At 39.2% G+C, this 25,778-nt stretch overlaps 1 protein-coding gene across 2 annotated transcripts in view; it reads right to left on the bottom strand.

Moving 5' to 3' along the window:
• Positions 1-25,778, bottom strand: part of AMPH (amphiphysin) — a gene marked incomplete at both ends in the record, with an annotated part of 174,899 nt that overhangs the window by 147,643 nt on the left and 1,478 nt on the right. The gene's annotated exons all lie outside the window — the stretch shown is intronic.

Genomic DNA, 25,778 nt, shown 5'->3' on the forward strand with positions numbered 1-25,778 from the left:
CACACTCATGTTATAATATTACTTCCATTTCATGACTCTTTGAATTAGCCAGAAATTCCAAATCAACATCAAATAATATTGTTAATTGGAGATCTTTCTAATATTCCTGATTTTGAATAGAACAACTATGATGCTCACCATAAGATTAATATTAATATTTTTTGTCATGAGAAAAAAGGAGGTTTTAATCAGGAATGGGTGGTGAGTTTTATCATAAACTTTTATACATCTATTGAAATTATTACCTATTGATTGGCTACATTTTTAGGTTAAACCACAGGAAAATGCAGATCTTCCAACATTTTTAAACTAGAAAACATGGTAGTTTCCTATGGTTCAACCTAACATACCGAAAGATACACTAAACATTAAACCATGCCTGCACTGAAGAGACAAATCTTACCTGGTCAGAGGATAATCCCTTTAATGCACTTCTAAATTCAGCTTCTCCACGTTTTTATATGGGGCTTTTGTATCTACACTCATTAGTGAGCTTGGGCTAAATAAGCATTCTTGATTCAACCTTGTTACAAGACAATTCGAATAAAATATTAAGACACTATTATGAAGTGACAAGTACCACCACAGACAAACAGCACCCAAGCTGGCACTGAGCCAAAGATACAGCATCCAACCTGTTTCCTTCATCATGTTTCCCTCTCTGATTCCCCTGGCTCTCTCCTTCCTTTATCAGGTCCCCTGATTACATTGAACCCACCCGGATAGTCCAAGATAATCTTCCCATCTCAAGATCCTTCACTTAATCACATCCATGATGTTCCTTTTGCCAGACTAGGTAAGATATTTACAGGTTCCAGAACTTAGGATGCGAACATCTTGAGGACATATTACTCTGCTTACTACAGTCTCCAAGACATTGATGTGATGTACTATGACACACTGAGAACACTGCATCACTTCTACAGTATTCCTGCCAAATTCACTGAATCACAGGGAAACAGGCATGCTAAAACTGAGGGGCATTCTACAAAATAAATGGCCTAGATTCTTCAAAACTGCCAATATCCTGATACAAAGAAAGAAAGGCTGAGGATTGCTTGAGATCAAAGGAGACTAAAAAGATGTGATGCTATAAGGACACAACTGGTGAAAACTGAATCAGGTCTATAGATTAGATAATAGCACTGTATCAATTTCCTGATTTTGAATATTGCCTCACTTTGCAACTTTTCCATAAATCTGATATAATGTCAAAATAAAAAGTTAAAATAAGGCAGAAAAATATGACGTTTAAAAAAATATCACGGGACTTCCCTGGCGGTCCAGTGGTTAAGACTTTGCCTTCCAATGCAGGGGGTGCAGGTTCGATACCTGGTCGGGGAGCTAAGATTCCCACATGCCTCGTGGCCAAGAAAGCCAAAACATAAAACAGAAGAAATACTGTAGCAAATTCAATAGGGACTTTAAAAATGGTCCATGTCAAACAAAATCTTTTAAAAAATCACGTTAAAAAACATAATTCTCATTTCTCAGAATTCCAAAGCAAAAGAAAAGCTACTCAAACTAGTTTTGAAATTCTTTTCTATTTTCCCAACCTCCTTTGTACTTCACCATGGGAGTCAGATTCTTTCAGTGCCTAAACCATTTTGGCAATATGCTAGGCACAAGTTACAGCTCCAAATGTACATGTCTCCATGGTAGCCTAAAACAAGTATAGTGGTTAAGCCCCTTGACTTAAAGCCACCAGGAGAAGAGGGCTTCCCTGGTGGTCCAGTGGTTAAGACTCCGCGCTTCCACTGCAGTGGGCACAGGTTCCATCCTGGTCCCCCTGGCTGGGGAAGTTCCAAATGCTGCGAGGCACAGCCAAAAAAATAAAAAGCCACCAGGAGAAGAACCCTGGTGAAGAACTTATGTGACACCACCCTGAGGCCCCCAGACTATTTCTAGGCTCCACAGTGGAGAGTGCTACCAAATACAAATCCAGCTGAGTTGTACTCAGGCCCTGCTCTCATCCTGGAAAACAAAAACAAGAAAAAAGATACAGGTTTTGACAAATGTCACAACATATGTGAGTGTGCAATGCATGAAAGGTAATATCTTTTCAGTGGACAAAGGACAGAGCATACGGGACTTAGGTTATATCGCAGGAAAAAATTAGCTCGATGTGAGAATTACATCCTGTGTTGATTAAGAGGATCAGAGGGATTAAGATGACTTGAGGGAATTTCCAGAGAACTTCAAAACTAGGCAAATAAGTGCAATTGCACCTGTCCAGAACGAGCCAACGTGTCATTTATGAAGACCATGGCTGGTAGATGAAACTTCAAGTGTTGGACCTCATTCACCGGTGCAGTGAAACCTTTCTAAACAGAGGGGAGATATTTGCACTGTCCCTAACACACTGAAACAACCTATAGTAAACAGACCTACAAAACAAAGAATAAGCACACATCTGGTGCAGCCGAATTTGAACTCTCAAGGCCTGAGAGGCAAAGGTGGGGAGCAATGGATAGACCACACGCAGAAGCGCCAGGGTGTGTGTGCCCCAAGAAGTCCTAGAGAAACAGGGTCTTCCATTGGTGAGGCCGGGCACCCTCCCAGGGGGTCTGTAGCAAATGTCCCCAGGAATCAGCCCTCCTCCTTGAGGCGCCAAGAAGACGGTAGAATCTGAGACAAATGACGGCAAGACAGAAATTGCAACAAGAGCAAAGGATGAGGTATAAACCCTCCAACTCCAAAGACCCAAAGCTTCTGCTTCTTCTGCGCACCCACCATGTCTGCGTACCATCTACGACTGTGCACAAGGGGGCATTCTGGGTGTGGGATGGAGAAAGCCACCTCATTTTCTCCATTTAAAACTCCCCTGTAACTAAATATCCAAAGCAGAACATCCAAGACAGTAAAATAATTAAATGTACATTGGGTTATATACTAATGATACAGATCCCATTTTTGAAAGCAGAGTGTTTTTATGCAATGTTTCAGGCTAACATCGAAGAGGCTACTGTGGTCCAAAGCAGGAGTGTGAGAAAGCCCTTCCAGAAGACATCGGGGCCTCCAGGGAAACAAAGAGTTACAGACAGATAGAGGAAAGGAGGCAATAGAGAGAAACCGGGAGGGTTTGTTTCCGTTATTGGGGAATGGTCTACCGTCTGCTAAGTCATCCGTTTCCATGACTGCACAATCAAATGAAAGCGAAGGGGGTCTGGATGCTCCAAGGAGGAACACAAGGAACTCACACAATTTTCCTGGTAATGGATTTTATTTTCATTGCGTAGACCACTGAAGTTACTAAAAATAGGATCTAAGGCTTCCAATATCCAGTCCTTGTGGGACTAATTCCTGATGTTACAAACATTGACTTTATTAAAAATTCCAGGGGCTTCCCTGGCGGCGTAGGGGTTAAGAATCCGCCTGCCTGTGCAGGGGGCAAGGGTTCAAGCCCTGGTGGGGGAAGATCCCACATGCCATGGAGCGGCTAAGCCCGTGCGCCACAACTACTGAGCCTGCGGTCTAGAGTCCATGAGCCACAACAACTCAGCCCGCGTGCCTAGAGCCTGTGCTCCAGAACGAGAAGCCACCGCAATGAGAAGCCCTCGCACCACAACAGAGTAGCCCCCGCTCACCACAACTAGAGAAAAGTCCGTGCGCAGCAACGAAGACCCAACGCAGCCAAAATTAAATAAATAAATAAATAAATAAATAAAATTACCCCAAAAATCCATTTATAAAGCATTATGAAGATGACTTACAAGATAGAGCTTTCTTTTTCCCCCCACCCTTGGTGAAAACTCCGATATAAGTCAGGGATTTTTTGTGTGTGTCTGTTCGTCAAATCCCTGGGGTCAGAGCTTCTATGGGGGGTTCGCATGCATAAGGCACGCGCTTTGATGGAGTTCAGGACTGTGGAGGCGTTTGACCATGAATCTGTGGGCCAGCTCTCCTCTATGCTGCCTCCCAGTCACTGCCAGCTGTTCTGATTATCCTCCACTTTCTCTCTCAGAATCCTTGGCGTCCTCATCTGTAAGAACAGGGGTAAAGCTGTCTCCCAATCCCGTGGTGAAAATTAAATTAGATAAAATTCCTCTCTTGCCCCCTTCTTCAACCTGTTCTTCACTGAGTAGCCCTCCACCTTCCTAATACACTGATCTCTGTCTAGGCTTCTTCAGCTCTCTAGCAAAGGCTTTTATCCTGATTGGCATCTCCAAGAGCCCCCAGACTTAAAAGAAGAAAGGCTGAGAGTTTAATCTTTGTCATGTATCTCCCAATCCCTCCAATATACTGACCTCACTAATTGTCACTAGTGACACCTATGATCAATACTGACATCAATCCAAAGAAACAGAGGCCAGGGCCTCATGGGGAGATAAATCAGGGTAAAAGGCCGGGTTACCAGATGCTGTTATCAGGAGATTCAAGTCCTGTGCTCGCCTCTCTCCTATGTGTGACAAAAATGCTTCAGCAGCTCATCATTTTAAGCACTGTTCACAATAGTCAAGATGTGGAAACAACCTAAATGTCCCTAAAGGGATGAAAAGGATAAAGAAAATGTGGTACATCCATACAGTGGAATATTAGCCTTAAAAAAAGAAGGAAATTCTGTCATATGATCAACATGGATGAACCTTAAGGACATGATGCTAAGTGAAATAAGCTAGTCACAGAGGGACAAAAAGCTGCCTGTGAGGTATCTAAATAGATGCATAGAATCAAAGAGTGCAATGGTGGTTGCCAGGGGCTGGCAGGGAGGGGGAAATAGGCAGTTGCTAATCAACAGGGATAAAGTCTCAGTTAAACAAGATGAATAAATTCTAGAGATCCACCTGTACAACACTGCACCTGTAGTCAACAGTACTGTACTATATACTTAAAAATTTGTTAAGAGGGTAGATCTCATATTGTGTTCTTAAATAAAATATTTTTTAATGTTTAAATGAGGTGAACATCTCTTATCTGAACCCCTGGATCATATGTGTTCTACAAAATTAGGATTATCTAAGTCCTATATACAGCTCTGATTCCTAAACCTCCAGTCTCCACTATGGAAGACACAGCCACAATAGGGAATATTCTTTCGACTTCCATACCCTGCCTGGTGCAGTAACTCTGCAACTGTTATTTGCAGCAGCTCAGAGAAATGAAACAAGTGGCTGAATTCTACCTACCTCCTACGGTTTGTCTCACCTAAATTTGCCCGCTTAGATTAGCTCATCTTTTCTATAGGTGTATCAAATATATTTCCTATGCACTGGGCTGGAACAGAGGTTTAATTCATTTCTTATTTCATAAATGTCAATAGTTACAGTTAGAGGGACTTCCCTGGTGGTACAGTGCTTGACAATCCGCCTTCCAATGTGCGGGAGCCGGGTTCGATCCCTGGTCAGGGAACTAAGATCCCACGTGCCATGGGGCAACTAAGCCCACATGCCACAACTAGAGAGAAGCCCACGTGCCTTAACGAAAGACCCCACATGCCGCGACGAAGATCCTGCGTGCCACAACTAAGACCCAATGCAGCCTAATTAATTAAAATATTAATTAAAAATAAGTTAGTTATTAAAACTTTAATTATACTGATGAGAGAGCCAAATGACAGGAATAGATAAGCCTGGGTTACTGTAAATGTAATAGATCCAAAACAAGGTCCATCTACACAACTTCGACAGTAAGCTAAGCCAATGACTTGGGTCTGAGGATACACCTCTGATTTCTCACTTCCCTTCTAGCTCTAAAGTTTTGGGTCTAAGTTCAATGGAGACCCTAGTAAGACTGTTTTTGTTTTGTACCATTATCACCATGAAACTATCACTAGCGTTTCAAAGGGGACTTCAGAGCTTGAACAGAGGGCAAGGTGGATTAAATCTTACCCACGGGATCAAGCTCTTCCCCGCCATCTGAACAGTTTTCTCAAAGAGCCCCACAACCATTGAGATATAGAGAGCTTTGAGAGAAAAGAAAGAGAGAAAACGCCTTTCCATCTTGGTCTTAGCAAAAGTTGGTTCTCTGCATGGACAAGAATCAGGATTTTCAAAAGTGTCCCTGGGTCTGTTTCGCCATGGCTGAGGATGCAGGCCACACACTCTGCCTGTGAGGTATCCAAGGGCAGACAGATGATAGCAAATGGTTTGTCTTCACCTGTGGTTCTGGCCCCAGTCTTTAGCACACATGCACATGACCAAAGGAAATATATGCTATGTACCAGGTTTTCTCAGTTTAAACAAGGAGCCTCCCAATTTGGCCCAAATAGATGTGTGGAGTATATACTTAGATCCTCTTTTTGGATCTAAGATCCAAAAAGGATGGAGATCCTCCATCTCATCTAAAGAAGGATTAGAAGCCACATAAACAGAGCGCTGATGTGCCACATCGAGAAAGACATTAAAATCCAAAGAAAATAAAAATAGCGACCATGTCTAGTCTATGGAACTCCTACATACTGTGCCAATGTTTACAATATTAGCTCAGATTCTAACTGCAGTCTGAAAAATCAGCATCATTATCTGCATTTTACTGAAGTGGAAACATAGGTTCAGAGAGACTGGCCCCAAGACCACACAGCTGGGAAGTGAGAAAGTCAGGATTCGAACCCACACCTGACTAATTCCCACATCTCTTCCCATCATCCTGAACTGCTTCCAAATCCTAACAAAATCTTCCAGTAGTTCTAACAGCCCAGCTTACCTTTTACCAAAGATGCACTTTCTAAAGTATCATGGCCAGCTCCAAATACCCCTGAGAGCATCAGCACCTACCCTTGGCAAACGACCCAATACACGTGGCCCATTTGCATCACAGCTGAAAGGAAAATACCACTCAGGGGGTCAAACCTTAAAGTCATCCATTGATATACTCAGCTGTTGAGGTGGCTGCCTTCCAACTAATGAGAATAAAAATACCTTATGAGGCGTCCAGGGAGGTCTTAACTAAAGAGAACAATGTTTACAACAGATCGAATCTGGGTAATTCCTAAGTCACCAAGCACCTACTCATTACCTCCTGTTCTGAAGTGACAGTACTTCTCCACCATGTCTGAGGCACCTTCCATAAAACACACAGGATGCATCCTCAGACGGTAGGTGCAAAACTCAATGAAAAAAAAAAGATTAAATGAATGTGTGTTCTTAAGTTGAACAGTATGAAACGGATGATATTTGACAAGTTTTGATTCACAAAAAAATGGCAGTCTCAAACAGTTCAAACTAAACCTTAGGACGGAGGTTTAGCTGTAGGAATGAAAGCCGGAAAACACAGTAGCTTCTGCAGAGATAGAATTCTCTTGCCCTGTCCAGCCACTGTTCTTCTGTAGCCCTGAGGCTGTGACAACTCCACAGTGTGGTGGACCCAGGCTCCGCCATCAAACTGTCTTGCCACGCTCAACACTTGAGATGGCGTGACGTCCACGGTCCCAGGTCTCAGCTCCACCTCCCACCATTACACGGACATTCCAGACAGTGGGGATTAAGAGGGGGCAGTGGAACCCAAACCCCTAGGCTTACAATCAAGACCTAGAAGTTATACACATGAGCCCTTCTGCTCATCTCCCTCTGGTCAGAGCTAACTGCCGTGGCCACATCTAGCTGCAAATGAGGTTGGGAGATGCTGGATAGCCGTGAAAAAAGGAAGAACTGATACTATGGGCAACCTGAAATTGTCTACCACGTGACAAAAGAAAGAATAGGAATCATCAGCCAATGCTAGAGCATTTCTATGATGGATCATAAAAAATTTGCGGACTTGAGAGGCTTTGGAAAAGCATCTGGAGAGATGAAAATGGAGTTATTCAAGGAGCTAAAATTAAGAGGAAATCAGCATTGCTAGCACATGCAAGTTTCTAAGATGCAGATGTAGAACATGCGCCGGTTCACTGGATGGCTTGGGAAAAATCTGCCCTTTGTATTTAGAAAGCCACCTTTGTCAATATGGTAGAGCACACACATCCGCGCTCCGCTCTCTTCCCCATCTGTGAGGTCATATTTAGTGGCACATCCTTCTCTTACTTCTCCTGGTGCTCAACTTTAGGGTGAGCGGTAAAGATTTTACAGGATGTTCATCTTGTAAGAAATGAAATGAACTTGGATAACTGGTCATTCTCTATGGTTTTTTCCAAACCCATCTTTTGAGCCACTAAGACCCCAAGTTACTAGTACCTCCTTCCCAGATCCCATAAGCCTGTGAGCACCATGTTTATTAAAGTAGTTTGAGCTGCTAAGATAAAACTACCATGTAACCAAAAACAGGTGATTGTCACATGGGTTTACCCCACTTTAAGAAAAGCCAGTATATAAAATCCAAAAGTTGAGAAGATAACTGAGAGGTCCCAGGGCTACAAATATGATGACACATAAAGCAATGAATGACTCATAAAGGAATGAAACGATTTCAGGGACCAGACTAAATGGAATTTCTCCCCAACCCGGGGTCACGACTTGAGACCTGACATTTTCTCAACTCAGCACTGCAGAAGAACATCATCAGAACCAATGAAAAGAACATTGCACTGCCAAGTTCTGAGTCATTTCAGAGAACGTGGGCTCTCTGGAACCAGACTTCCGAGATCAAATCCCAGTGCCACCCTTAACTGGCTAAGTAACCTCAAGCCAACTTCTCAACCTTGTCCTTTCTGTGCTTCGGTCTCCTCATCTGTAAAATAAGGATAATAAGAAGACCTACTTCATAGGTTTACTCTGAGGGTTAAATGAGCCAATATAGGTAAATTGCTCATAATAGTGCCTCATGGATAGAAAACATCCAATTCTTCTTTTTTTAATGGCAAATTTCACTTTTTTAAATGTTTTTAGTTTTATACAACTTTTAAAGGTTACTTCCCATTTACAGTTATTACAAAATATTGGCTCTGTTTCCCAGAAAACACCCAATTCTTAATGCAAACTAGACGAGGCGCAAGAATGAAGATGCCTCAAATGCCACTTTTCCACAATCTTTCATTTCTCTCCTTAGTATATCAAATGCTAAAGAGGCAAATGAAGCCCAGGGCAGAGTCCTCACTCCCACAGTGGAATGAAGAGGCCCCTTTCATCCGTGACGGCCTGGCAAGCTCCGTGGCAGGAAGATACAACAGAATGCAAAGGAAAGCCTTCCCCTCCACGGGCAAGAGAAAAAGAGATGGAATAAAAATGCATCCCCATTTTCCTCTCTCCTCCCTTTGAAGTGAGGGTAATGTCAACGGCAAAAGAGAGCTATGACACTTACACCCCATGGAGCACTCTAGAAAGTTCCTTTTTCAGCCTGCCCTACTTGCCAACCTTGGGCACAGCTACATCTCTGTGGCTGCACTAGGCAACCAAGTCAAGGGGGCCCTGAAGTTTAGATTCCTCAATGCCTTGATACTCATGTGGTGAACACATAGTTACTTGGAAGTTTGGCCAAGAAACCCGCCAGCTTGGAAGAGGGATGTGGCTGCGGCAGTAGCCATGCGGCTCTGTAGAAGGGCTGGGGACCAGAGCCCAGTGCCAGTCTAGCCAAATGGCAGAAGAACAGACAGGGCCAGAAGAAACCAAGGTGGGGCTGAGTCAGTTGTAGCACGCCATGCCACTGAGCCTTGCTTAAGCCCAGAGGTGCTCAAATCCTAACTTACTAAACCACATACACCTGCAGAGAAAGCCACCTGTGTGGACCAGAGACCCTGATCCCAGAAGACAGGAGGTAGAATACAGCACATCAAAGAACCCTTGCCACCCTGAGACTCTTTGCACCACAATCCTCCGGCCCCTCACCCCATGCACACAGGTGCCAGCTGTACCCTTCCTCTGCACATGTGAGTGATGGTGTAATGGTCACCACTCCCCAAGTTTAAACACAATATATTGACGGGTTCTCGAGAGAGGAATGTTCCTATGATTCTGTGTAAAATATATAACGTCATTTGTTCATTAAACAAGGAGTCTTATGCTGATACAGCACGGGACAAATACAACTCAGTTTGCAACACCAAACTTATCATTTGAAGATACAGGTTCTCTCAACTCTCACACTTGCTGATGGGAGTGTAAATTTGATATATCACTTTGGAAGACTCTTTAGCCCTTTCTCCTAAAGCTAAATAATGCTTACCCTAAAGAATCAGAAATTCTATTCCGAGGTATTAACCCAAAAGAAATGAGTGGGTTTTGTCCACCGGAAGACATGTATAAGGAATGTGCACAGCAGCTGTATTCATAACAGGCAAATACCAGAAACAAGCCAAGTGCCTATCAACTGGAGGATGGATAAATAAATTGTGAGAGATTGTACAGGTAATACTATTCATGAATAAAAAGGAATGAACTCCTATACACAGCAACCTGGATCACTCTCAAACATACTGTGATGAGTGAAATAAGTAAGATTCAAAAGAGCGCACACTGTATGACTCTGTTTATACAAATTTAAAGAACAGGTGAAACTAACCTATGGGAGTAGAATCAGAATAGCAGCTACCTGGTAGGAAGAAGTGAACAGAAGAGAGGAAATGTTAACTTGGAAGAAGTCTGAAGGAGTCTACTGGGTTCCAGAAACGCTCTTCACTTCATCGGAGTGTCAGTAACACAGATTATATGTTATACATGTGTATTTGTACAATTTTGTCAAGCTGTACACCTAAGATTTTTTGCAAGTTAATATATGCATGTCATATCTCACTCTAAAAGCTTCCCCAAAACACACATGCACACACACACACACATAATACACACAGATATGTGCATCTTTCAATTTCAGTTTGAGGAAGCAGAGTCTTTAGTGGTGAGAAGAGGGTCAGCAATGTTACTATGTTACTCCAAACAGGTTGCTCTATACCCAGACTCTACAGGATCTCATCTAATGTACTCTGGAGATAAATGTAGATGTCTGCCTGGTCACCTCTAATAAAGACTCCCCCTCTTCGTTTACCTGGGCCATTTCTACATACAGATCTCCAGTTACTATGGGATGGGCAACTGGGAAAAGGTAGGCTACAGTGACTACATTCATGTAAGAAATTTTATTAGCCCTAAATAACAGATTCTTTTTATAAGAATTTGTTTATATAAATTAAGAGTTTGGGATTAACATATACATACTACTATATATAAAATAGATAACCAACAAGGACCTACTGTATAGCACAGGGAGCTATACTCAATATTTTGTAATAACCTATAAGGGAAAAGAATCTGAAAATGAGTGTATATATATCTGAATTTTTGTGCTGTACACCTGAAGCTAGCACAACGTTGTAAATCAACTATACATCAATACAAATAATAATAATAATTGTTTTAAATGTGTGATGAGGAGCCTGGCGTCATGGAGGGCACGTGTCACACATTCATGCTGAAACAATCACGAAAACAGGGCTAACCTGGAGGGACACAGGGATTCTGACTCTTCGAGGCACAAGAACCATGACCAAAACTGGAACAGGACTGGGAGCCTGGATGCTAGTAGTTCCAGTATCCACCAAAGACTTTATTCTCCTTGCTGCTCTTCAAGGAGTTTTGTGGAAATGTTTAAGCCGAAAGAGTCCCTTAATACTTTAGACTCATTGGTGTTTAAGCTTTTGAAGGTCACAGATCTTTTTCAGAATCTGATAAAAACTATGCGGAAGCAGGGGGGAAAAAAGCATAAAATGTTGCATATGTTTTAAGTCTTAAGTAATACTTAATAGCACCTAACCACAGAACTGTAAAACTATTAAGAAGAATCTGAAACCTCTTCTCAATAACCCAGTCTAACAGACTCTTGGTGTACAATAAAGCTAAAGACTGATTCCTTATATTACTTTGTTTTTAGCTGGAGCTATATTTAATCAATGCACTAACACTAGATATCTCCTACTATCATCTTGCTTTAGTCTTAAAAATGGAGAAATGAGCTAATTATTACCTAACAAATACAATCCATTTCATAAGAAGTATATATTTTGAAACATGCAGTAACTGCACAGGTAAATGTAAAATATAAATGTATTTTCACTCATAACTCATTTTTTTATCCTAACTGATTTAAAAGAGAATTGAATAAAGCAATAATTATAAATAATTCTAAATCTTGCTGACGGACATACAATACATAAAGATGTAATTTGACAACTACAGAACAAAAGAGAGAAGAGGAAACGGAATTGTGTGGGAACAAAGTTTTGTATACTATTGAAATTAAGGTAGCATTAATCTGAATTAGATTGTTACAAGTTAAGATGTTAATTGTAATTCCAGGGAAACCACCAAGAAAGTAATTCAAAAAATATAGTAAAAGAAACAACAAGGGAATTAAAATGGCATACTACAAAATATCTTTTTAACACAAAAAAGGCAGTGATGAGGAATCAAGGAACAAAAATAAATAAAATATAAATGGCAGACATAAATCCTACTCTGTCACTAATTACATTAAATGTAAAGTAATTAAACACTCTAAAAGGCAAATGTTGGCAGGATGGATTTTTTAAAAATCCAACTATATACTGTCTACAAGAGACACAAATTAGATTCAAAGACACAAACAGGTTAAGAGCGCAAGCATGGAAAAGATATACTAACAGTAACCAAAAGAGAGCTGGAGTGGCTATACTAATAACAGACAAAATAGACTTGAGGACAAAAATTGTTACTAGACACAAAGAAGGACATTTTATAATGACAAAACGGTCAATTCATGAAGAAGATATAAGAAATATAAACCTTTATATACCTAATCAAAGTGCACCAAAATACATAAAGTAAAAATTGACAGAACTGAAGAGAAGAATAAACAATTCAAAAATAATAGTTGAAAACTCCACTACCTTACTTTCAGTAATGGATGGAACAACTAAACAGAAAACCAATAAGAAAATAGAGGACCTGAACAACACTGTAAACCAAGTGGTCCTAACACACATCTATCTATACAACACTTTACTCAACAGCAGACTACAATTCTTCTCAAATGCACATGGTACATCCTCCAGAACAGATCATATGTTAGACTATAAAACAAGACTCAAGACATTTTTTACAGTTTTATTGAGATATAATTGATATATAACGTTGTGTAAGTTTAAGGTATGCAACATAATGATTTGATATACGTATGTACAAATGGTCCCTGACTTAGGCTGGTTCGACTTACAATTTTTCAACTTACCATAGTGCAAAAGTGATACCCATTCAGTAGAAAGCATACTTCAAATTTTGAATTTTGACATTCTCCTGGGCTAGCAATATCCAGTACAATACAGGTATACCTCAGACATATTGTGGGTTCAGTTCCAGACTACCACAATAAAGCAAATAACACAATAAAGCGAATATTGCAGTAAAGCTAGACACACAAATTTTTTGGTTTCCCAATGCATATAAAAGTTATATTTACACTATACTGTAGCCTATTAAGTGATCAACAGCATGTGTCTAAAAAAACTATGTACATACCTTAATTAAAAAATCCTTTATTGGGAATTCCCTGGAGGTCCAGTGGTAAGGACTCCACGCTTTCACTGCCAAGGGCCTGGGGTTCAATCCCTGGTCGGGGAACTAAGATCCCACAAGCCGCACAGCACGGCCAAATAAAATAAAAAATAAATTAAAAAAATAAAAAATACTTTATTGCTGAAAAATGCTAACCATCATCTGAGACATCAGCTAGGCATAATCTTTTTGCTGGTAGAGAGTTTGAACTATTGCAAGAATTACCAAAATGTGACACAGAGACATGAAGAGCAAATGCTGTTGGGAAAATGGTGCCAACAGACCTGCTTGATGCAAGGTTGCCACAAACCTTCAATCTGCAGAAAATACATTATACGGGAAGTGCAATAAGTGAAGCACAAAAAAACAAGGTATGCCTGTACTCTCTCGTGATGCTGGGCAGCGGCAGTGAGTACAGCAGCCAGCCAGCCATGTGATCACGAGGGTGAACAACCAATACACTTACAAGCACTCTGTACCCAGACAACCCTCCCATTTTTCACTTTCAGTAAAGTACTCATAAATTACATGAGATATTCAACACTTTATTATAAAATAGGCTTTACATTAGGTGATGTTGCCCAACTGTGGGCTAATATAAGTGTTCTGAGCATGTTTAAAGTAGCCTAGGCTAAGCTATGATGTTTGGTAGCTTAGGTGTATTAAAAACATTTTTTCAACTTAGGGTATTTTTAACTTATGATGGCTTTATCAGGACTTAACCCCATCATATGTCAAGGAAGATCTGTACTTCAAAATGATTACCACAATAAGTTTAGTTAACATCCATCATGTCACATAGGTAAAAAATTTTTTCTTGTTTTGAGGACTTTTAAGATCCACTCTCTTAGCAAGTTTCAAATATAGAGTACAGTCTTGTTAACTACAGTCAGCATACTGTACATTACATCCCCATAAATTATTTATCTTATAACTGGAAGTTTGTACCTTTGACCACATTCACCCAATTCCCCCACCCTCCATTCCCCAATAAATTTAAAGGATTGAAATCACATAAAGCATGTTATCCAACTACAATTGAATGAAATTAGAAATCATTAACACAGGAAATTTTGAAAATTAATAAACCTGTGCAAACAAAACAACACACTCCTAAATATCCAACTGATAAAACAAGAAATCAAAGGGAAACTGGAATATATCTTAGATAAATGAAAATGGAAACCCAACATACCAACTCTTATGGAACGCAGCTAATGCAAGAGAAAACCAATGAAACAAAAAATTGGTTCTTTGAAGAGATTAACAAAAGTGACAAGACTTTAGCTAGACTGACCAAGAAACAGAGAGGACTGAAATTATTAAAATCAGGAATGAAAGAGGTGACATTACTACCAACCTTACAGAAATAAAAAGGAATACTACTACATAAAGGAACACTATGAACAAGTATATGCCAACAAATTAAATCAATAAACTAGATGAAATAGAAAATTTCTAGAAAGACACAATCTACAAAAACTGACTCAAAAAGACGTAGAGAATCTGTGTGGACCTAAACAAGTTAAGAGATTTTATTAGCAATCAAAAAACTTCCCACAAATAAAAAACCCAAGCCTAGATTGCTTCACTGATGAATTTTACCAATATTAAGAGAAGAACTAACACCAATTCTTCACAAACTCTTCCAAAAAATAGGAGATGGGTCACTTCCCAATTCATTATTTGAGGCGATTATTACTCAGATACAAAAAACAGACAAAAACATCACAAGAAATGAAAAGTGTAAAACAATATCCATTAAGAATAAAGACACAAGTTCTCAACAAATACCTTAAAAAAATTAAACCTAGAATCTAATAATCCAGGTCCTATCAAATGGGGCTTCTTCCACAAGAGACCAAAACCATCCTCTGAGTTTTGACCACACTCTCTACTAGGCACGTTAAGCAATCTTATTACTATTCACTCTACAGTAAAACATACAAAATCAATGTAATTATAAACATATCTCCCAAACTCGCCCATCTCCTTCTGTCACCCACCAAAAATACACTGCAGTTTTTTGAGACAAATATTTCTACTTTTCGTGACTGATGCATTAGCCAGCATTATTCTAAAATTATAATGGTTTTTACAGAACCAGATTTCACAGACTCCGATCTTCCATGCTATACAACACTCCTCATAAGGAAGACATTTGGCCCTTGATGAAACATCTCCAATTTGGCCTCCACAAAACTGATTCCTTTGAAATCTAAGTAGGCTACGTTAAGAATAAGGATATTTTTAAGTATAGTATAAGGCACTGCTTTTCACCCTTTTCTCTCTACTACATTGGAGATAAATTTATAGTCACTGGGTGGAAGAGAGGCTTACTCTCCAAATTATAACCCTGGAGTGGACCTAGGAGCTCATACCCACCGCAGAATCTCAACCAAACGCCCTTCTCTAAAGCAGTGTGTTTTGCAGATTCATTAAACCTTTGAATTACCGAGGAGTTTATTAAAATGCATATTCCCAAGTCTTAATAAGAGATTCTGGTAAGTTTTAAAATAGGCTCAGGAATCTGCATTCTTAACTCACCCACCCCCCAAGTGTTCCTGACTATTGAGAAAACACTACCCTGGAGGTACCTGATTTCTAGATTCACTCCCTATGCTTAACAGGAGCAAACACAGGCCAGTACAGGTACCCAGGAGAACCCTCTCCTGACCATGTTTCATAATGCTAGTGGTCCCCATGGTCACACGCATCTCCTAGAGGGGTGGGAAGAAAAATCTGGACAATCGTTTTCCTAGAGACTCAGAGAAGAACTCACTGAACAGGCAGCAGGTGGGAAGTTGATTTTTTCCTATACAAACATGTAGGTTAAAGAGGCAGGATTTCTTGTACAGATGCCTCAAATATTGAGGAATAACAGGGCATGTGAAAGGTATCACACTGTTCTAGGCTGTGCTACCACAAAATGGGAGAGCCTTCCAAGGCTTGGGCCATCTATGCTACTCAACTGTTAGCAACCATTACTAGGTAGAAGAAGAGACTGCCTGCTACAAAAGATTCTCTTCCAAATTTAAGATTCTTCCCAAGCTGCAAATCATCTCAGATTATTCCTAAATTCAAGACCACAGCCTGCAAAATAATCAAGTCAATGCCTACAACATAATTAAGTCAAGTTGCTGCCAGCCTTAACCATGTGTGTTCTCTCTCTTCTCTCTCTCTCTCTCATTAAAAGTTGGTAATCCAAGTGCATTCAAACCTTTTAAAAACAAACCAATGTTAACAGATGTGTGGCATTTAAGAATTTTATAAGGGCTTTCATATTTATTTTGAGTTTCTGATGGTTTATGATAAGAGACCTTACAAATCCATAAAAGCAGATTGGGCTGGAGTTTACTGCTGTTATACAAAGGGATCTTTGTAGGGCAGATAATTCAGAGGGCAAGTCAGCTCTGAACCAGTGTCCTGCCTCTGTATCAAGGGGGAACTCTGACCTAGAAGGACCCTTCAACATGTGAGAGTAAAAATCTGATCACACAAAAGAGGGATTGTGACTACAGAAGGACCATCCCAGTTAGGGTCCACTTTGCCACTTTGATAATTATGCAAATGGTAGAAGAGATCATTTATAAAGCCAACGCTAGCAGTCGATTCTCGTTATCTGTTGTATATTCTACAGCTCTTTTTTTTTTTTTACAGCTCTTATTTTTATCTTAGTTAGTTGAATAAGGGCAAAGAGTATGATGTTTAGAATGCTTACTGACTCCTAAAATCCCCACGCTGTTACCTTACTCCCCTTGCCTGGACAGCTACAACTCATCCTTAGGATCTTAGCTTAAAATCTACCTGCTTCAGATAGAGATATGCAATCCTCTCACTCTAGGTGAGTTCCCTAGTTACATTTACAAAAGGTTTTTTTCTCCTCACAGAATTTTTAATTATGATTTTTCATTAATAACTGTTTAGTTATTAGTATATTCAAAGATTTATCTCTCTACCACCTCCTGCTGGTCTTTGTTGAATGCTATATTACAAGTGCCTTTTGGGCCTTAGATTCTTTTTTTTATTTTTATTGGAGTATAGTTGATTTACAATGTTGTGTTAATTTCAGGCGTACAGCAAAGTGAATCAATTATACATATACATATATCCACTCTTTTTTTAGATTGTTTTCCATATAGGTCATTACAGAGTATTGAGTAGGGTTCCCTGGGCTATAGAGTAGGTCCTTATTAGTTATCTATTTTATATATAATAATGTGTATATGTCAATCCCAATCTCCCTATTTATCTCTCCCCCCCGGTAACCATAAGTTTGTTTTCTACATCTGTGACTGTATTTGTTTTGTAAAGAAGTTCATTTGTACCATATTTTTACATTCCACATATAAGTGATATAATATGGTATTTGTCTTTCTCTGACTTACTTCACTCAGTATGACAACCTCTAGGTCCATCCATGTTGCTGCAAGTGGCATTATTTCATTTTTTTATGGCTGAGTAATATTCCATTGAATATATGTATCACATCTTCTGTATCTATTCCTCTGTTAATGGACATTTAGGTTGGTTCCATGTCCTGGCTATTGTAAATAGTGCTGCAATGAATGTTGGTTGCATGTGTCTTTTAGATTCTTAATAAACGATTCTAAATGAATAACTGAATTTTACCAGGTTGATTTCACAATCAAATATATTAACTATTAGAATATGTAAATTTAGCATCCTTTTACTCAACAAGTGTCAGGTGCCGTAACAAAAGTACATTTATTCATAGGTCCATGTGTATTTTATTAAATCATTATAGGCACTTTAAGATAGAAAAAATGTGTATATATGTGTGTGTGTACGTATATATATGTACACATATATTTTTTTTTTCAGGTTCTTCCCACTTATGAACTAAACTTTCAACTAAAGAACTATACGAGAATAAGATGAAAATGACCAAAATCATGGTTTTCTGATTTTCGTACATCTAAGTAGCTTCAGGGTAATCAAAATTTATATATAAGTATATTACGCATAGCAAACATTTCAAAACTAAGATCTTTTTCATGGCTTTATCCAACATTATTCCTAATAAGAGATTTACTCAATATATATTCAGGAAATATATTTATTTAAGCACTACACTTAAATTTAGACTTACTTTGAATCAGTAAGAATGAAGTTTCAGCTTCACTTATTAAAAGTTGGCCTGTGGATGTGTTCTCAGGAAAACGTGATTACTCTCATGTTAATTTTGCACAATGCTGTGTATGTAGTCTTATTATATATGTTCATCAATGAATTCCTCAAACTCTGTGATGATGGCAGCTTCATTATGTAAATGTTAGCCATTATAGAGAATATCTGGAAAATTATATCTGCAACATAAGAAACGTTTACATCCGCTATCCCTTCATACAAGCCCACAGGCTGTTATTTCCTCGGGAGTTCTACTCAGACAGCCCCTAATTTAAGTGGCTAGAAAAATAAAAAATTGTGTTTGAAGAGTCAAGTGGAAATTCCCAGATCTTAAAAAGTCAGAACATATTTTTTTAAATACTCTTTGCCTTCTCGACTCATCCCCTCACAAAGTGCTTCACAACATTTTTTTGAAACTTAATCACACACACACACACACACACCCTTAAATGGACCGATGGCCCAAAAGAAAGTCAGCTTACAGGAAAGGATGCTGGAGGTCCTCTAAGGTAGTATTCCCAAACTGCAGGCTGGAAGTCAATTTAGTATGTCCCCTTAGCATGTTATTAAAAACAGAACAGAGTGGAGTGGCATAGAATGGAATGGATAATCAGTGTTTGCTGATATTGAATTTCCTAACTTAGAAACCCTGGCATGATGGGAAATCTTGGAGCGAGAAGCTGTGTGTATATGTGAAAGTATATTTGGAAATAATAAGCCCACTGATAAAGAGCTCACATATTTGGAGCTCAGACATTCTGTGACACAGTGGCCATAGTTGAGTATAATCCCAGAGAGAAAGGCTTCCTGGCCCTGACCTCACTGTGAGAACCATCAGTGGGGCCACCATGTTCCTGACACACTGCAGTGCTCACCCTGGGGGACAAGAGTGACATCTGAATGCTGGACTCCCTTTTAGAACCCTTTTCCATAAGGCCATAGTAAAAACCACAGACTTCTTTAGAGAAGGGACCCTCCCCATAGGATTTCTGAACTTATCACAAGACGGGGACCCCAGGGAGGAGTAAGAGATTCTCATGATACACTGGATGTGATGTTGAAACCATTTAATTAGAGTATTTTTTTAAATGGGACCTAATTTTATACCTCTAGTAAAGTGGACCATATTATTTACACAAGTATTTCAGGTATTTTAAGTTGTATCGGTCCACAGACAAGCTGACTTTTAAAGTATGATTTATGGAACACACACACACACAAACACACACAATATGCTATGTTGTAAAGGATAATGATAACTCTTACTAATATTAAAATCTCAATCCCTAGAGTTCTAATTCCCTATTCCTGGAGAAAGAAGGATATATGGGTATATGCATGTTTATGTGTAAAAAAAAAATGAAGAAAGAAACTTTACTGTCAAGAATGTCCTCCGAATTATTTTTAGTTTTGTCAGTTCCTAATACAGCCAGAGAAAATTATCTTAGTAGATGAGAAGGTATAAGCTTGTACAATGTAGAAGTGGACAACAACGAAGTCTTCTGATGATCTTAAAAGGGGAAACCCTGGATGTGTCTCAGAGACTCAGTCTCCAAAGTGTCCTCAAATGTAAACATGGTCATACAAGCTACTCTTCCACAGCCAAGGCACTGGGATCCATGGAAAGTGTCTCCTGGTCAGAGCAGGGTATTCCTTCTCCCATTCAATCTGCATAAATAAATAAACACGGGCACGTACACATCAGCACATGCACACACAAACACCATCCACATGTCTCCCTTTGAGAACAAACCAAGATGTGGGCACCAGCAAGGCAACAATTTTTTTAAAAAACCCACAAATGTCATACAATTAGGCATGGAAGGAGACTACACTCTTTTTCTTGCCATATCACACAATCAGCGTGGGGTTGAACCACAGGACTTTACCAATATTTGACTGTTTGACTTACAAAAGTAACAATTTAGTACAGTTCAACCTAATACTGATGGAGTTCCCACCATCCTCAGAACTCCTAAGGTTAATTTTATTTGATATACTACCTCCACAAAATGACAATTCAAATGACCGTGATACATAGTGACACCTTTATGACAATTTCACAAAAGTCAGAGAGAAAGAATAATGTGGAAGGATGCTTTCAGACAATGTGTTTGCAGGGTTGGGAAGTAAACTAGCAAGAACATACAAAGTCAAATAATACATCATCACCGAGTACATACAATTCACAAGACATTTGGTCCTTGTCCTCAAGCACCTACAATTTACTTGGGAAGTTATAATGCAAGAAAAAAATCGCACCTATTATTTTACAATAATTACTCAGGGCAGATAAACTGGCACAAAGAATATCAAACAGTGCATGTCTTTAGAGTTTAAATAGCATAACTCTCTTATTAAAACAAAAAAAAGAAATCTAATGCTGAAAAAGGCTGGTATTATACCAAAGCCTTCCCTGCTCACTAGAGTCACATTAAAAAAAAATGTTTAAATCTTAAAAAATGTTTAAAGTGCTCCACCAATTTAAATATTGCCTAGAGGTCAATAGGGTTGAGGGAGGGTTAAGACCAAATAAATGTCACTGGATTTCACAAATGAATAAAGATGGACAAAAAAATCCCAAAGGGATTAAATATTTAAGTAAAAAAGGCCTCTGGATAAACAGGCAGACTGACTGTATGTGTTTATATCTGTCTCGTCCCAAAACCCAACAAAAAACAACAGCAAAGGAATAAAAAGGTATGAAAATACATGGATAAAAAGAGGAGAGGCACTACTAGTGGATGAGTTCAATACATTTTACAGAAGCAGAAAAGTAGATAAAAGAATGGAAACAACTCAGCAAAATAGAGAAAGCTACTTTTTATTTTATTTTTTTATGCGGGACGCGGGCCTCTCACCGTTGTGGCCTCTCCCGCTGCGGAGCACAGGCTCCGGACGCGCAGGCTCAGCGGCCATGGCTCACGGGCCCAGCCTCTGCGCGGCATGTGGGATCTTCCCGAACCGGGGCACGAACCTGCGTCCCCTGCATCGGCAGACGGACTCACAACCACTGCGCCACCAGGGAAGCCCGACAAAGCTACTTTTTAAAAGTGCCTGTACAGGCAACCAATGAACAAGCAGCCAATTCTCAGTGCACAGTCACACACACACAAACACACTCCGGCTTCAAACCTGGTTCTACCAAGTACTACAGAAAGTGAGGATAAAGAACAACAATGACAATGGGGGACAGTCATCAGATGTGCCTTCAAGTCCCTTCCTCAACCCCAACATTGGCAAGGAAAGACCCAGGATGACAGCTATGTAGCAGGCCTAGAAAAAACAAAATCAGCCCAGATTACAGCAAAAGGGCTGAGGTTCCAAACAGAGGGGAGTTGTGGGTGGTGTCACTCACTGGAGAATATAATTGCATTACCTGATATATCGAACCTTTGATAATGATATTGACAGGCATTTGACAGAGCTGATGAAGCAAGAACAAACAATTCTAAATAGTTCATAAAAAAATAAGCAAACAGAAATAAAGGCTATTATTAACTCTAGGGAAACAAAAAGCTGCATGGAAAACCTAATCTTCAGATAAGACTTCATTAAAATTTTAAACACACACAAAGGGCACCATTAAGAAAGTAAAAAGGCAAGCCACCTTCTAGGAGAAAATATTTGCAAATTGTCTCTCTGACAAAGGATTCATATCCTGAATATATAAAGAACTACATACCAAGAAGAAAACAACAAGCAACCCAAATAAAACACATAGGCAAAAAACTTTAACGGACACTTTGCAAAAGAAGATACCAAAATAACCAACAAGCATTATACAAGAAAAGATGTTCATCAGGGAAATGATGGTAAAGGAATTAAAAAGGTATGAACATAAACAAGACAAAGAACAAAAGAGACATGAGGGATGACAGATATCTGGTTTATAATAGAAATGTTCTATAACTTGATCTGGGTGGTAGCTATATGGAAATCCATATACATAAAAATCCACCGAGCTGAATATTAAGATTTGTATACTTTAGTCAACAAACGCTATACTTTTTCTGATGTTATCAAGTAAGCTTTTTTTAAAATTTTTATTTTATATTGCAGTATGGTTGATTAACAATGTTGTGTTCGTTTCGGGTGTACAGCAAAGTTATTCCATTATACATATTCACGTATCTATTCTTTTTCTATACTTTAATTTTTAAAAAATATAATCCTCAGCAATCAACAATTTTTGCTCTATTATTAGGGGATATGGAAGTAGAAGGATGAATGTAAGAGAGCTAAATCTTTAACGGTCTTCACCAAATAAGAAAGGATAGATCCTTTCCTATCTTAAGCTTATTTGTGATTAGTAATAGCTGCCTCTGGGGAAACAAGACAGGTGGTTGAGGAAAAAAAGAGAGACAGGGGACTACTATTTTTCATAATAAGCCTTTTATTAATATTTGATTTTTTTAAACTGTGCATATATTAACTTGATGGGAAATTTTTAAGTGAATATTAAGTTATAAGCTATTAGCTATGTGATTATTTACACAACCACGGGGCAGAGAAGGCCTTTGAAGTGCACCGCAGTGGACACCTTTCATTTTGCCAGCGCAGTGCCCATTCCCTTTTCTGTGCTCTGATTCTCCCTCCTCCACCAGCAGTACAGATGGTCTAGGGGAAATTTCTCCACCCCAGCTTCTGTAGTAGCTTGTGACTCAGGCCCAATCCAACCCATGGCCCTGGCCCTTGGCCAGAGATATATTTTCTTTTCCAGGGATAGGCACAAGCCCAAATTTGGGCCGATGAGGGCTATACTGAGGAGTTCTCTGTAAATGTGGCCTAGCCTAGAGGGGCTGGCAGCCATCTTGCCACCAAAAGAGAAGAACGTGCCCAAGAATGGGGCTGACAGGATGGACAGCAGAGATGAGAGATGAGGAAAAGACACCTGAGCCCTGATGCCTGTGATTGAGCCCCGGTTCCATGCAGGTCTGAAGTCTGTCTTCCCCTGCCGTTTTCATAATTGTAAGAGGCAGTACCGCGTAAGGAGGAAGTACTGGACTACGTGGCTTCAAACTTCAGCTTTACTGCATATTGTGTGACCTTGGGCCTGTCACTTGACCTCTTCCTAATCTATAAAATAGGAATAGTAATGGTACCAAGCTCACAGAATCAAATGAGTTAACATGTAACACACACACATATGTGCATATATTTTATATATACATATATTATATGTTCATAGCTTAATACAAACATATATTTATTAAAATCTCATTTAAATTTATGTGTGCAAGAACCATATTTTTACTTTTAATTAAATCCTCTTCTTTCCTTAAGCCAGTTTGAATTGAGTTTTCTGATACTTACAAGTGGCAGGATCCTAATTCAACAGTCAAAAGAGAAACCAGGCAAAATCAATCAATAGATTTAAGCAAATATATAAAACATACACATAATATAAACATAAATGTGCTCTATTACAGAAAAAAAATCCTCAAAAAATTAAAAAGTAAATAGAAAAGGAAGAAATAATGTTTGGATTGATAAAGTTTCTGCGCTTACAAATAACAAGATGGAGATGCTACACAAAATGGGCACAAATATAAACACACAATTCACAAATGAAACAAAACAAGAACACAAGAAAGTAATGTTCGGGTTTTAAAAATCAAACATGAAATAAACAGGAACTAATTTTTTCCGATGTTAAATCTAAAGAGTGCTTTAAATTTTATTACCTGGTGTTGGCAAACGTCCCATGGACTGCTAGTGAGAACGTAAACTGACACAACCTTTCTGAAAGGCAATCTAGCTATAATGAAAAGAAGCACACCTTTGATACCATAATTCTTCTCCTAGGAATTCATCTAAGGAGATACTTAAGAGTGTGTGGGAACATTTTCCCTATAAGTTTTCTCACTGATTATATTTATATTCAAAAACACTGGAAACTGAGTGTCCAAAAACAGGGGGTCCATTATAACTCATACATTCCAATACTGTTCAGTCACTTATAATAGTGATGGAAAATATGTACATCTATTGAAGAACGTTCATGATCATTAAATAAAATAAACAAGTTACAAAACCATATAGGATGCACCTGTTTTAGTTGTATAAATATATACACATACATAAGGAAACAAATGTACTGGGATACATATCAAATGACTGTGAAATCTCTGGGTGGTAGAATTTATGAGTCCTAATTTGTTGGTGGGTTTTTTTTCCCCCTTATATATGTATTTCATTCTTTCTCCAATGAACCTTAACAGACTTTCAATAAGAAAAAATGTACCTTAAATTCACAGAAGGCCATAAATTACCTCTTAGTGTAGTTTCAGTCATGCATTTGGAGCCAAAATGCATGCAAGCTGTTAGGTGGAGTACAGGTGATAAAAAAGTTGAGGAAGTGGACACTCTTTTGAGAAAATGTGATGGTAGAAACAAAGAGCAAAGGGTCTCAAAAACATACGTAGCATATGATTATTGCAATGGAGCATCTGGATAAGAGGAGGAGACTGAAGATGCAAAAAGAAGGAATCACTGGGGGAGATGTCTTATGAAGCCCAAACAGCAACACACTGCTTTCCATTGTCCCGCAGCTTCTGTTTGGGCTCGACTGGGCTGCCTTATCTGGATTCCCACATGCCCTTTTCCCATGCGCTGCATGGGCTCAGAACTTACCCAGGGACAAAACTCATACTCTCAGCCTCTTGGTGTCTTAACCCCCTAAGCTAAGTACAACAGGCAGTTTTCATCCGCAGCTTTCCCCAGGGAAGAAAGTAGGACACTTGAAGCCCTGCTCAAGGCTCCCCTAGGCCACCTTGATTAACCACCAACCACAACTGCAATCATAGTACACACCATTATGAAAAAGTGAGTTTTCAACAATTCATAAGGGTTTGAATGCTAAGTCAGATTACATTTTCTTTTCAGTTATTTCTGGCATATTAACAGCTGGTGACCTAGATTATGAAATAATTTAATATGTCAAAAGGCAGACTGTATCAATAAATTCCCTCACAGATGGGAAATGGATTCAATGAAAAGCTTCAGACCTAAAATTCAACTACTTACTTGGAAGGAGGGAGAGGGTGAGGAGGAATACCTACCAGTGGGTAAAAATGAAGTATGGAAAAATGATGACAAAACCTGGCCAGGATCCCAGCAGATCATGGCTACTTTCTGCACAAGTAGCCAGGGACTGGAAGGGGGTAGGAAGCCTTGTTAATTCAGCTGCTAAAGGAGCGACAGGAGGATCACAGTTCAGGATGAGCTTGGGTAGAT

This window comes from Hyperoodon ampullatus, assembly GCF_949752795.1.
Source record: "Hyperoodon ampullatus genome assembly, chromosome: 9".
Classification (NCBI taxonomy): domain Eukaryota; kingdom Metazoa; phylum Chordata; class Mammalia; order Artiodactyla; family Ziphiidae; genus Hyperoodon; species Hyperoodon ampullatus.